The 12535-nt window shown below is 35.5% G+C and overlaps 1 protein-coding gene across 4 annotated transcripts in view; it reads left to right on the top strand.

Moving 5' to 3' along the window:
* The window catches only part of LIN7A (lin-7 homolog A, crumbs cell polarity complex component), a 154111-nt gene extending 142259 nt beyond the window's left edge, over window positions 1-11852 (top strand). For all 4 annotated transcript variants that reach the window (XM_045366612.2, XM_074007484.1, XM_005571635.5 and 1 more), the window contains one exon: window positions 6619-11852. The gene's annotated coding sequence lies outside the window, so the exon portion shown is untranslated. The remainder of the gene's footprint in view (window positions 1-6618) is intronic.
* Window positions 11853-12535: the final 683 nt, after the last annotated feature.

Genomic DNA, 12535 nt, shown 5'->3' with positions numbered 1-12535 from the left:
GGAGGTTGCAGTGAGCCAAGTTCATGCCACTGCATTCCAGCCTGGATGGCAGATCAAGACTCTGTCTCAAAAAAAAAAAAAAAAAAAAAATCAGTAATTTGCAACAGCATGGAGATCATTACGTTAAGTGAAATAAGCCAAGCACAGAAAGGCAAACATTACATATTCTCACTTATTTGTGGGAACTAAAAATCAAAGCTATTGAGCCCATGGAGCTAGAGGGTAAAAGGATGATTACCAGAGGCTGGGAAGGATAGTGGAGGAGTGGGGAGGGAGGTGGAGATGATTAACGGGTACAGAAACACAATGAATGCATAAGGCCTAGTATTTGACAGCACAACAGGGTGACTATAGTCAATAACAATTTAGCTGTACACTTAAAAATAACTAAATGAGTATAACTGGATTGTTTGTAATGCAAAGGAAAAATATTTAAGAAAATGCACACCCCAGTTTCCATGATGTGATGATTACACATTGCATGCCTGTATCAAAACATCTCATGTACCCCATAAATATATACATCATGTACCCACAAAAATTAAAAATTAAAAAAATTAAAAATAAAGTAGGAAACTGAAGCATATAGGAGTTTTTAAAATGTGCGTAACATTTCACATCTATTGTAACAAGTAATAGGGCCATGATTCAAACCCAGGAACATGGGCTTTAAAGCCTCTTGCTCTTACTCATATTGCCACACTGCCTCTTTGTTCAGTGGGACTTGCCCTTACTTTTCCTGACCCCACTTCACAGACATATTTGTGAACTGTCTGGGGATTCAGTCTCATGCAGTTATCCAAATCACCCTTATCAATTACCTTTAAAATAGTACCCCATCCTTTAAAGTACTTCATCCTCAAAGATGCATCAGCTTTCCATGGCTACCATAAAAACTACTGCAAATATAGTACCTTAAAATAACACAAATTTATTGTCTCCTGTAATGCTGTAGAATTCAGTGCTCTTACTATCAAAATTCCAACGTCATTTTTCACAGAAGTAGGAAAAAAAATCCCAAAATGTGTATGGAACCACAGAAGACATCAAATGGCCAAATCAACTTTGAGCATAAAGAACCAGACTGAAGCCTTCACACTACCTGACCTTGGGGTCTATTACAAAGCTATGGTAATCAAAACAGCATGCCACTGACATAAAGAGAGACACATAGACCAATGGAACAAGCTAGAGAACCCAGAAATAAATCCACATATTTACCGTCAATTGATTTTTGACAAAGGCACCAAAAACGTGTAATGGAAAAAGGACAATCTCTTCAATCAGTGGTGTTGGGAAAACTGGATATCCAAAGCAGAAGAATGAAATTGGACCCTTATCTCACCCCATAACAAAACCAACTTAAAAGGATTGGAAGCTTAACTGTAAGACTTGAAACTATGAAACTACTAGACGAAAATAGAAGAAATGCTCCACAACATTGATATGGGCAAAGATTTCTTGGATACATTCCCAAAATCACAGGCAACAAAAGTAAAAATAGATGAACAGGATTCTGCCCAACTAAATAGCTTCTTCACAGCAAAGGAAACAATTAACAGACTGAAGAAATAACCCATGGATTAGAAGAAAATATTTGCAAACCATACATCTGATAAAGGACTAATATCCAAAATATGTATGAAACTTAAAAAACTCAATAGCAAGAAAACAACCCAATCAAAAATGGGGAAATGACTTAATAGACATTTCTCAAAAGAAGCCTAAGGAATAGCCAACAGATGCATGAAAAATGCTCATTGTCACTAATAATCAGGGAAATGCAATTTAAACCACAGTGAGATCTCACCTCACACCTGTTAGAATGGCTATTATCAAAAAAAAGACAAAGCCAGATGTGGTAGCAAGCACCTGTAGTCCCAGCTACAGAGGAGGAGGAGGTGAGGCAGGAGGGTTGTTTGAGTCCAGGAATTTGAGTCCACCCTGGGCAACGCAGTGGGACCCCCATCTGTTAAAAAAAAAAAAAAGTAAAATTTTAAATTTTAAAAAAGAAAAAAATATATAACAAGTGTTTGCAAAGGTGTGGAGTAAGAGGAATCCTTATGCAACAGTGGTGGGAATGTAAATTAATACAGACATTTTGGGAAAAAATATAGAGGAGGGTCCTCAAAAACTAAAATTAGAACCACCATATGATCCAACAATCTCACTTCTGGGGATATATCCAAATGAATCGAAATTAGCATGTTAAAAGGATACCTGCAGTACATGTAGATTGCAGCATTGTTCACACTAGCTAAGATAAAGGAGCTACATAGGTGTCCAGCATCAGTTAAATGAATATACATAACAGAATACTATTCAGCCTCAAAAGGGAGGGAAATCCTGTCATTTGCAACAACATGGATGAACCTGGAAGACATTGTGCTAAGTGAAATAAGCGAGGCACAGAAGAACAAATGCCACATTTCTCACCTATAAGTGGAATCTAAAAAAGTTAGACTTCTTCGGGTGCGGTGGCTCACACCTGTAATCCCAGCACTTTGGGAGGCCGAAGCTGATGGATCACGAGGTCAGGAGTTTGAGACCAGCCTGGCCGATATGGTGAAACCCTGTCTCTACTAAAAATACAAAAATTAGCCAGGCATGGTGGTGCACCTGTAATCCCAGCTACTCAGGAGGCTGAGGCAGAAGAATCGCTTGAACCCAGGAGGTGGAGGTTGCAGTGAGCCGAGATCGCACCACTGCATTCCAGCTTGGGCGACAGAGGGAGACTCTGTCTCAAAAAAAAAAAAAAAAAAGACTCATAGAAGTAGAGAGGAGAATGGTGATTATCAGAGGTTTCAGAAGAAGGGTGAACAGGAAAAGAAAGGGGAGAAGTTGACCAAAGGGTATAAAGTTTCAGTTAGACAGGAGGAATAAGCTTTAGTGATCTATTGCACAGAATGATGAGTTAAATAATAATGTCTATTTCAAAATTGTTAAAAGGATAGATTTTAAATATTTCCACCACAAAAAATAAGTGTGTGTGGTGATAAAATGTGTTAATTATTTTATCTTGTTTAATCATTTCACATTGTAAACATATCAAAACATCAATTCAATATATTTGTACATCACAAATGTATTTGTACATCAGAAATTTGTACATCACAAACATATACAATTATTATTTGCCAATTGAATATCAAATTTTAAAAATATATCTTGTAATTCTGTAGGATAGAAGTCCAACACAGTTTTACTGGGCTTTAGGGGGCTCTGGGGGAAAAATTCATTGCTTCCTGGGCCCTTCCTCCATCTTCAAAACCAGTAGCGGTGGTGGAGTCCTTCTCACATTGCATTTCTCTGACCTCTGCCTTCATTACAATGCTCTTTTCTGTCCCACTCTTTCATTTGTGTTGTTGTCTTGGTGCTTGTAAAACTGTTTAATTTATTTCTACTGATTTACATTTGATGTTTATTGTCTATGAAAGTGACACTTTTTCATTGCAAAATTTTTAGACAGTAGAGAAGTATAAAGAATAAATTAACCTTTCAGCTATGATCTCACTTCATTTTAGTACACGTTGTTTTTTCTCCAGACATGTAATTTCTATATATGTATGTTTATATGTATGTGTTTTTATATATATATATATGCTTATTTTCACTCATATTTTACATACTAAATTATAGCCTGATTTTTAAAAATTAAACAATATGGTTAACATTAGTAGACTTAGGTCTACAGTTTAAATATCTGTGTAAAGTCTTACTGTCTAGGTATACAATAATCAATCTCTTATGAATGGACATTAAGGTCATTAACATTTTTATATCTTGTTGGATTTGATTTGCTAACTTTTGTTGAGGATTTTTAAATTTATTTTCATGAGAGATATTGGTGTGTAGTTAGGTTTTTTTTCCTTCTAGTGTCTTCGTCTGGCTTTGGTATTAATGTAATGCTGGCCATATAGAATGAGTTAGGAAGTATTCCCTCTGCTTCTGTCTGATATGCTGAAAGCAATTATAGACAATTGGTATAACTTATTTCTTAAATTTTGGTAGAATTCTCCAGTGAACCTATCAGGGTATGGTACTTCCTGCTTTGGAATGTTACTAATTATTGATTCAATTTCTTTTATAAATATAGACTTATTCAAATTGTCTATTTCTTCTTATGTGAGTTTTGGCAGATTGTGTCTTTCAAGGAATTGGTCCATTTTATCTCGGTTATCAAAATGGTGGATATAAAGTTGTTCATAGTATTTTGTTTAATATCCTTTTAATGTCCATGGTATTTGTAGTGATGTGACTGCTTTCATTTCTAATATTGGTAATAATTTGTGTCCTCTCTTCCTTTTTGTTAGCATGGCTAGAAGTTTATTGATTTTATCAGTCTTTTTATTTTATTTTTTTTGAGATAGGGGGTCTTGCTATGTTGCCTAGGCTGAACTTAAATTCCTGGACTCACACAATCCTTCCATCTCAGTCTCCTGAGTAGCTGGGACTACATGCATGCACCACAGTGCTTGGTTTTTATTTATCATTTTAAAGAATCAGCTTTTGATTTCATTGATTTTCTCTATTAATTTCCTATTTTCAATTTCATTGATTTCTTCCACATTAATTTTTATTAATGAAAAATTAATCTGCATTAATTTTTATTATTTGTTTTCTTCTGCTTACTTTAGATTTAATTTGCCCTTTTTCTAGTTTCCTAGGGAAGAGGTATAGATGATTCATTTTTTTGTTCCCACAACTTATCAAAACATTTTTATTTTTCATTTTTACTTGGTTCAAAATATTCTTTAAATTTCTCTTGTGATTTTTTTCCTTTGACACATCCCTCTTCCACTTTTAATTGCATTGGGTTGAACTAAATAATCCAAGATAATTTTCCTATTTTAACATAGGCTGATTAGCAACCTTAATTTCATTTACAACCTTAATTTCCCTGTCATGTAATCTAACATATTTATAGGTTCTGGAGATTAGGATGTGGACTTAACATTTAGTGGATGAGGAGGCACTATTCTTCTACCACAATGGCTCTTTTAAGAGTTAGTAAGGCAATTTGATCAACCAGATCCACACTAATATGGAAAAGAAGCTTTTGTTAAAAATAAATTGTTAATCAGTTAAATTATAAATCATGACTGAGGGCAATATTAACATTTGTTGCAGCTGGTTCTTCCCAACAGGTATGTCAGTGGCCCACATGTTGAATGCCCAGTGCTTTCTCTCAGGCTGACTCCTGCCCTGGATAGTTGAAAAGATCCAAGACTTACCCAAACTCACCTGTTCTGAGTCCCATTCCTTCAGGACATGTAGTTATATTATCATATCATTCATTAAGAACTCAGCCTCTAGGCCAGGCACGGTGGCTCACACCTGTAATCCCAGCACTTTGGGAGGCCAAGGCGGACAGATCACCTGAAGTCGGGAGTTTGAGACCAGACTGGCTCACATGGGGAAACCCCATCTCTACTACAAATACAAAAATTAGCTGGGGTTGGTGGCACACGCCTATAGTCCCAGCTACTCAGGAGGCTGAGGCAGGAGAATCGCTTGAGCCCGGGAAGCAAAGATTTACTTCATCTCAAAAAAAAAAAAAAGAACTCAGTCTAGATCTCTGGTCACTGTACAGCTAAATGACCTTTAGGAAGTTATTCAATCTAAGATTTCAGTAAAATGGTCTGTTGTGGAGATTAAATATGAAAAAAAAGTGAAACTCTTAACAAACTGTGTGACACTTAGTGAGCACTCCATAAATTTTCATTAGTCATAGGAGTAGTAGTCGGAGTGGTGATGTTGTAATAGTTAAAATGTTAATGCTCATGTGTTGTTATATAATATCTCAGTGACTCCTGAGGAAACACAATGGCTTTATGCACGGTATTCAAACCACTCAGTAGACCCCAGGGGAGGTTGGGCACATCTCTCTAAAGCACGGCAGCTGGAGAGTGTTGACGTAAAGTAAACAGAACAATTTTGTTAAAATCTGTTTTCAATATGGTGCTTGGCATTCACTGAAATAAAAATATCTGCAGCTTAGAGAACAAAGATGTAAAAATCACTGTTCTTTCTGAAAGAAATGACCCCCTAATCGTGGAAGAGTGGCAGGTATGGGGGGAAGTGTCTGGCAAGACTGCTCCCCAAAATCTGACCATAGAGGCAATTGCCTATTCTGTTCCACGTGGTGTCAGGCTGACCTCATGAAGAGAGACAGATTTAATGTCTGCGTCAGAGAAGGAATATTGGTGCTTCCAGCCCAGCAGAGGGAGGTTTTGCTGGCTTCCACCTCAACAAAAGCACTACAAAAAGCCCTAAGAGTCATAACATAAATGTTGGTTATTCTTTGCCTTCATGAGGAAAAATAGAATCATCTGGAAATGGAAGAGAGAAATGTTTTACATTTGAAATGTTTCCAAACTGGTGTTCTTTCTTTCATTTTAGGGAACAACTGTGGCTTTTCCATCTTCATTTGATAATTACTTCCTTTGCAAACATCAAACGAATTTTTTCATATGTGGAAGATGGTGCATGAATGATAGCACCCAAAATAATCCTTGCTGTTCTCACATAGCATATGCTCTTTTGATATTTTTAGCATATTGTAGTTGACAAATGAATACTAATCACTGATTTCTCTTCACTCTTTTTCCCTTTCAGGCCCTTGAGGGAAAGCTACTTGATCAAACATCCTATAGTCACAAATTTGAAATCGTGCTTCAGAATCCCGGCACATAGTAAAAGACAACACAGATAATTATACCTGTCAAGAAGCTGTGAACACATGGTGTATAAATTCTTTACCAAGGCAACTCGACACCTTCTTTCTCTGGGCTTGAACCGCCACTGCTCACGTGGGCTTTACATACATTGACCTTCCATTCACGGCAGTGGGAATTCTCAGTGTGCAGAGGGAGAGGTTTTCTAGTCTGCAAACTGAAACAGTGTAAGAAGAATAAAGTCTGTGACTTTTAAATAAATCACCAGGGCCAAGATTGAGTGAATCTTGGGTCCATAGCTTTTCCAGATATTAGCAAACCCCTCATTAGGCTATAATTCAAACTGCATCAGTTCAAAGGGTGTTGCCACGTGACAGAAACCTACACATTGCCCCTTACCCTGACCTGCTCCACAATCCATAGTGCTGAGTTGTCTGAATTGGAATTCCAGTTAATTGCAAGTTCAACCTCTGTTTTCCTCTTGAAAATCGCAAGGTATCATAGTATATTTATATTTTCTTCAGGTTCTAGAAGCAGTCGGATTTTTATTTTGTTTCCACGAATTTTATTATGCATTAATAGAATGGACCAATTTTAGCTCAACTTTCAGTTTGTTAGAAGCAAGGGTAGGAACTCTAGCACTGTAGTTTTTGATCTAATTATTGCTTGTATCTATTATTATTAATTCCAACAGAATATAATGTATATTTATTCTACAAAATATATATTATCAGAGTGCATTCGTTACAACTTAGGTTCTTTTCTTACCAAGTGTTAAGAATCTAGTAAGAGAATACTAGCAAAGGACCTAGCCCCGTGAACAGATTCTCATATGTTATATACATAACCCCACTCTCAATATTTTTTGTTGAGTTTTATACTTTTTGATTGATAAACATTGAAGAAATCTAAACTCTACTGACACTGATGTGCTGTCATGGAAGCCTATTTCGTATTTTAAAACTTAGCAAAACTAAATTATATGTGCATATATATTCAAATATTTATGTCACACAAAGTTTAGGTCAATTTCCCCAAATATAAACTAGATATTTTTGGCACTCTAACATAAACAAATATTATTTCTCTTATAATTGGGCAGATGGAAACCAGTGATATCAATATTGTGAATGGCAGATGCTGCTTCCTCTATAGAGAAAAAAAAAAAAAAACCACCTACTTTGTTAATATATTCCCATAGGTAAATAGACAGTGAGATACCATCTTTCAGAAAATATCATTCCCTAGAAAATAATCTGTTAGAACTACCTTTACAGGTCATAATTTTTGGTTTATGGTAAATCTAGGCACCTAAGTCTGATCTTTATGAAATAAATAGGAAGCAATAATTATTTGAGCATTTGAATACCTTAAGCACAGAAATGTATCTGAGAAAAGGATAATTGCTTAGTTGAAGTATTCAAAATAGATCAGGAAACCAGAGGCAAATATTTGAATATTCCTTATTCTCAAATACAGAAATTGATTCCCCAAGATACAATATAATTGGACACTTCAGATAATCCCCCAAAATAGAAATGTATGAAGCTCAGTTTAGACTGTCTTCTTGTAAATAAAACAAAACCAATCAAAACTACCCAGCACATTTTATTATGCCCTGTTGGGTGATAGTATTGTCAATACCAGGTTTTCCCTGCTCTTCACAATGCATCCCTCACCAGAGGAAAAACAGCAAGGAAACTAGGACGTTCGCTAATTTCAACAATGCCCCGCTGTGGTAACAGATTCCCATCCTGGAATACATATCATTTTTTACTAGAGACAACGGGGGTGGTGGGGTGGGGTCAATGAGGACCCTGAATGTTATGTAAAATAGATTTACAAAATAGACAAGCATGATAAAAGGGAATGAATGGAGACGATGTATTATTCAGTTTGAAAGAGATAGTTCACATTTTTATAAGAAAAATTTAATAAAACATATATTTTAGTTATCATTTAACAAAGATATATTAAAGCTATTCAGGCAATGCCACAGGATTCTCATAAAGGGAAATCATTGAACCCTTGCCATGAGAAAATGGTCATTTCAACACATTTCAATACATTGTATAAATTTGGAGCTTAAGGTGAGTGAGTATGTTTTCACTTAGTCATAAGTGTTTGTTCAATATTAAAGTTATCATATGGTTTCACATCAATACAAATATTGTCACAGTGTTACAGAAACAACTATCAAGTGGTAAGATAGCTTACATTTGTGTTTTCTAGAAGCCTTTGTATTTACGCTTCATTTGCTTAATGCTAAGTGTTGATAAAGGTATGCCAGATTGTTTGTCAAAGTAAAGAGGCAATCCATCACACCTAGGACTTCTAAGGACGGATTATACTTCAGAGTGGTCTCATATACAAATGACCATTTTCCTTCAGTAAAATCTTATTGGTTGAAATGTAAGCCTTTTCCTAAAGCTTTAATCAGAAGTAGCGATCACTAAGACTTAAGCCACTTGTGGTTCCTAAGTTTCACTGAAACCAGAAGAAGAGGGAAAAAATTACCACAACTTGTGTTATACTAATTATCTTCATTATTAATGATCATATTAGAGCCACTGACATGTCCCAGATTATATTAAACTAAAAACCTGCATTGCTCTGACATGAAGCTCAATTCAATGTAATAAACAAATTAGGTATTAAAAGTCAAAAATAAAAAAAAAAACTGCTACGATATCACCAGAAATCCTGGTGAAATTTAATTTTTTCCCTTTTTTAGGTCAGTGGTCAGTGGGATAGATTTTTCTAAACTTTTTCCTGCTATGATTTTGAAGACAAATACATGGAGTATAGTTCAGTAAAAGAGAGCTTTCAAGCCTTTTCACTGGAGCATTTGCATTTTGATTCTGTTGTCATTTGAAACAGAACATCTGCAGGGAGATAATGAGCTTAAGTTACAATTGACTTTGGAAAGAATAACAGACTTGTGTTTCCTCAATCATGTAGTCAATAGGGAATTCTCCAGTTATGTGAACAATCACAATCTTTTAAGACAATACTTAGATCTAAATGCAAAATCTAGCATGCATAGGCTTTTTAAGGATTTTAGGCTGTCTCCAAAGAACTTGGCTCGAGATGGATTACACAATTTACAAATGCAGTTTTCAACTGTGACATCAAACTGATCTTATCTCATTTCCTGTTACTCAACTGTGCCTGTAGGACTCCAAGAGGTGAAATATTTTGTCTACATTATTTTAAACATCTATAGATATGTGTGGATGTGTGAATAATGCCAGAATTTCTCATCTTTTAGCTAGTTTGTTTTTATCATACAGACACAGCCTGTTCATAAGACCAGCTTTAGACAACATAGAACTCAATGCTCTGAAGATTCAGGGAGACCAACACGGAAAAGATCTTCCAAAATACGGGGTGACCTGACCCATCTCATCCCTCTCTAGCTGGAAACCTCTATAGAGAAAGGGCTGTGACTGCCTTGACCTCTGTCTGGCACAACGTAGGTACTCAGTATTTGTTGGATGAATAAATGACTGAATTAATGAATAGACAAAAAAATGGATTTTACCTTCTGAAAATCTCACAGATTTTACCAGCTTATATTATACTGATTGTCACTATGATTTCTAAATTTCATGGTTGGAACCATAACTGAGTCTTTATAAAAACTTTTTAGATGTATGAATTTGGAATTTCATTAATTAAAGACTTCAAAGATTTGAGGACATTTGAACAGTGGATAAGGAACAATGTTTGGGGATACAGAGTTTTTACACTGAGTTGAACCCAACCTTTCTAGTTCTTTATATAAGCTTTCTGAATTTTCTGGCAGGAATGATTCAAACATAAAGCCCCATTTTTAAATTTTATAAAAGATGTTGTCATTTTTATATAAAAAGATCATTACGCATATTATCCCTTTGATATTTATTAACAACCGTTCTCTAAGAAATTCATAAGAATTGGAGACACCATCCCTAAATCTCTTCCTACTTTCAAAAGATCACTTATCCTTTCATATTTGATTCCTAGAATATACTAAGCTGAAGTTTAATCACACACTTATTCAGATGTTTCCCTGTGTTTATTCATTTAACAAATATGTATTGTGTACCTAGTGCATGCTAGGTTCTGGAAATGCAACAGCAAACAAAACAGACACAATCCCTTGTGGAGTTTACTGTGAGAAACTCTCCCACATTTACCCTAGCAATAACTAGAGAGTTTACTGTCCACTGGGTCCTCTTCACACCTGATAGAGAAAATAAAATTCCTCACCCCATGGAAATCATGAAATACTCCCTGCACGGATTTATGTGAGCTTGCTTTTATAAAAACACTGCTCGAAAATGCTGCTTAGTTTATCTATAAACCACAGTTATACCCCGGTGAGGTAGGTAAGTAATTTATTAATAACTAACATTTATGCAGCTCTATTTTCTAGCTACTGTGCTGAGTGCTTTTATGGACTATCTCATTAAATCCCTTCAACAACTCTATTCAGTAGGTTCCATTTTATAGATTAAAAAAACTGAAGCACAGATATATTATGTGACTTGTCCAAGGCCACACAGCTAGAAGGTGGAACCGGGATTTGAACCCACGCAGTCTGACACAAGAGCTCATGTGTCTAATCATTATCTGTGGTTTGGGGGGACACCATTACACTGAAATGAATGAGTCACTAAGTGAGTCACTGTATATAAAATACTTGGAAATTGTAAAGTAATATACAAAAGATATTAATGAAGTATTATTCATGGTAAACAAATCACATCAGTAGCAAATACAGGGTGAGAACTCAATCTTATGTTATAGTTCTTAAGAAGAATATGTGAAGCCAGGAACATGGTTAAAGGTATAGATCAGAAAATTTCTGACATGTGATAAATATTTCAGTGACTTTTCAGATTTATTTCTTGTTAGCCACTGTGTCTATTTGGTGCTACAAAAACTGAAAGAAACAAAATCCCTGATATAAGGGCTTATAACAAATACACAGTTTGGAGATGAACTAAGGATATTTTACATTTATGGGGAAGGATTGGACAATAGTATCATTTTCTCACCACTTGCATGTACATCATGTCTTTCCAATTGTTTTCATTATTTTTCTGAAAAAGCTGCAAAATTGTGCAGTGGTTCAACCTGACCAAAGTGGTATTATGCTGCTGGGAAGTAAAAGTATTAGACACCAAACTGGAAGTATTGTTTTCATTATCAAATGACTTTAAGTTCTTTTAAAGCATGGATGTAAAAGAATTTTTACATACTGAAGACACCTGAATATTGGGATGCTAAATTTTCTTGGGTTTCTCCATTCCTGACCACACACTGGTGTCATTCTATTGAGGGCTTAGATTCTGTAAAGGAAAAGACAATTTTTTTTTTTTTTTTTTTTTTTTTTTTTTTTTTTGCTTTCTAGTCTCAAACTCAATATAGAACACTTCTGTGACCAAATGTAAAGGTTTCCCCACCCACCCCTGCCCCAACAATTTTCCAAGCAGGTACCAACTGGATATCCTATAATTCAATTTAATTCTGAAACTATTTACTTGAAGATGGTGAAGATTCCACAGATTGAGGGCTCAGTCTCACAACACTTAGCTTACTTAAGATGCCAACTGCAAGTAGTAGGTTGTCACCTGTCCTTTGACTGGCTGGAGACTGAGGTTCCCACAAGCCCTTCCTTGGGTTCAGCTGGGACAGCTCAGAAAACTGAGGAAAACACCTACTTAGTTTACTGGCTTATTATAAAAGATATCATAAAGGGAATTTTTACCCCATTCAAATGATATGGTCATATAGTTACCAGGAACCTATATTCAGGAATGCTTATTAGTGTCCTTTCTATCCTTTAATGAACCTCCTTGAAGACACAA

This window comes from Macaca fascicularis, chromosome 11 (assembly GCF_037993035.2).
Source record: "Macaca fascicularis isolate 582-1 chromosome 11, T2T-MFA8v1.1".
Classification (NCBI taxonomy): Eukaryota; Metazoa; Chordata; class Mammalia; order Primates; family Cercopithecidae; genus Macaca; species Macaca fascicularis.
Note: the sequence above shows the minus strand (reverse complement) of the source record. Positions and strands in the feature narration are given on the sequence as shown.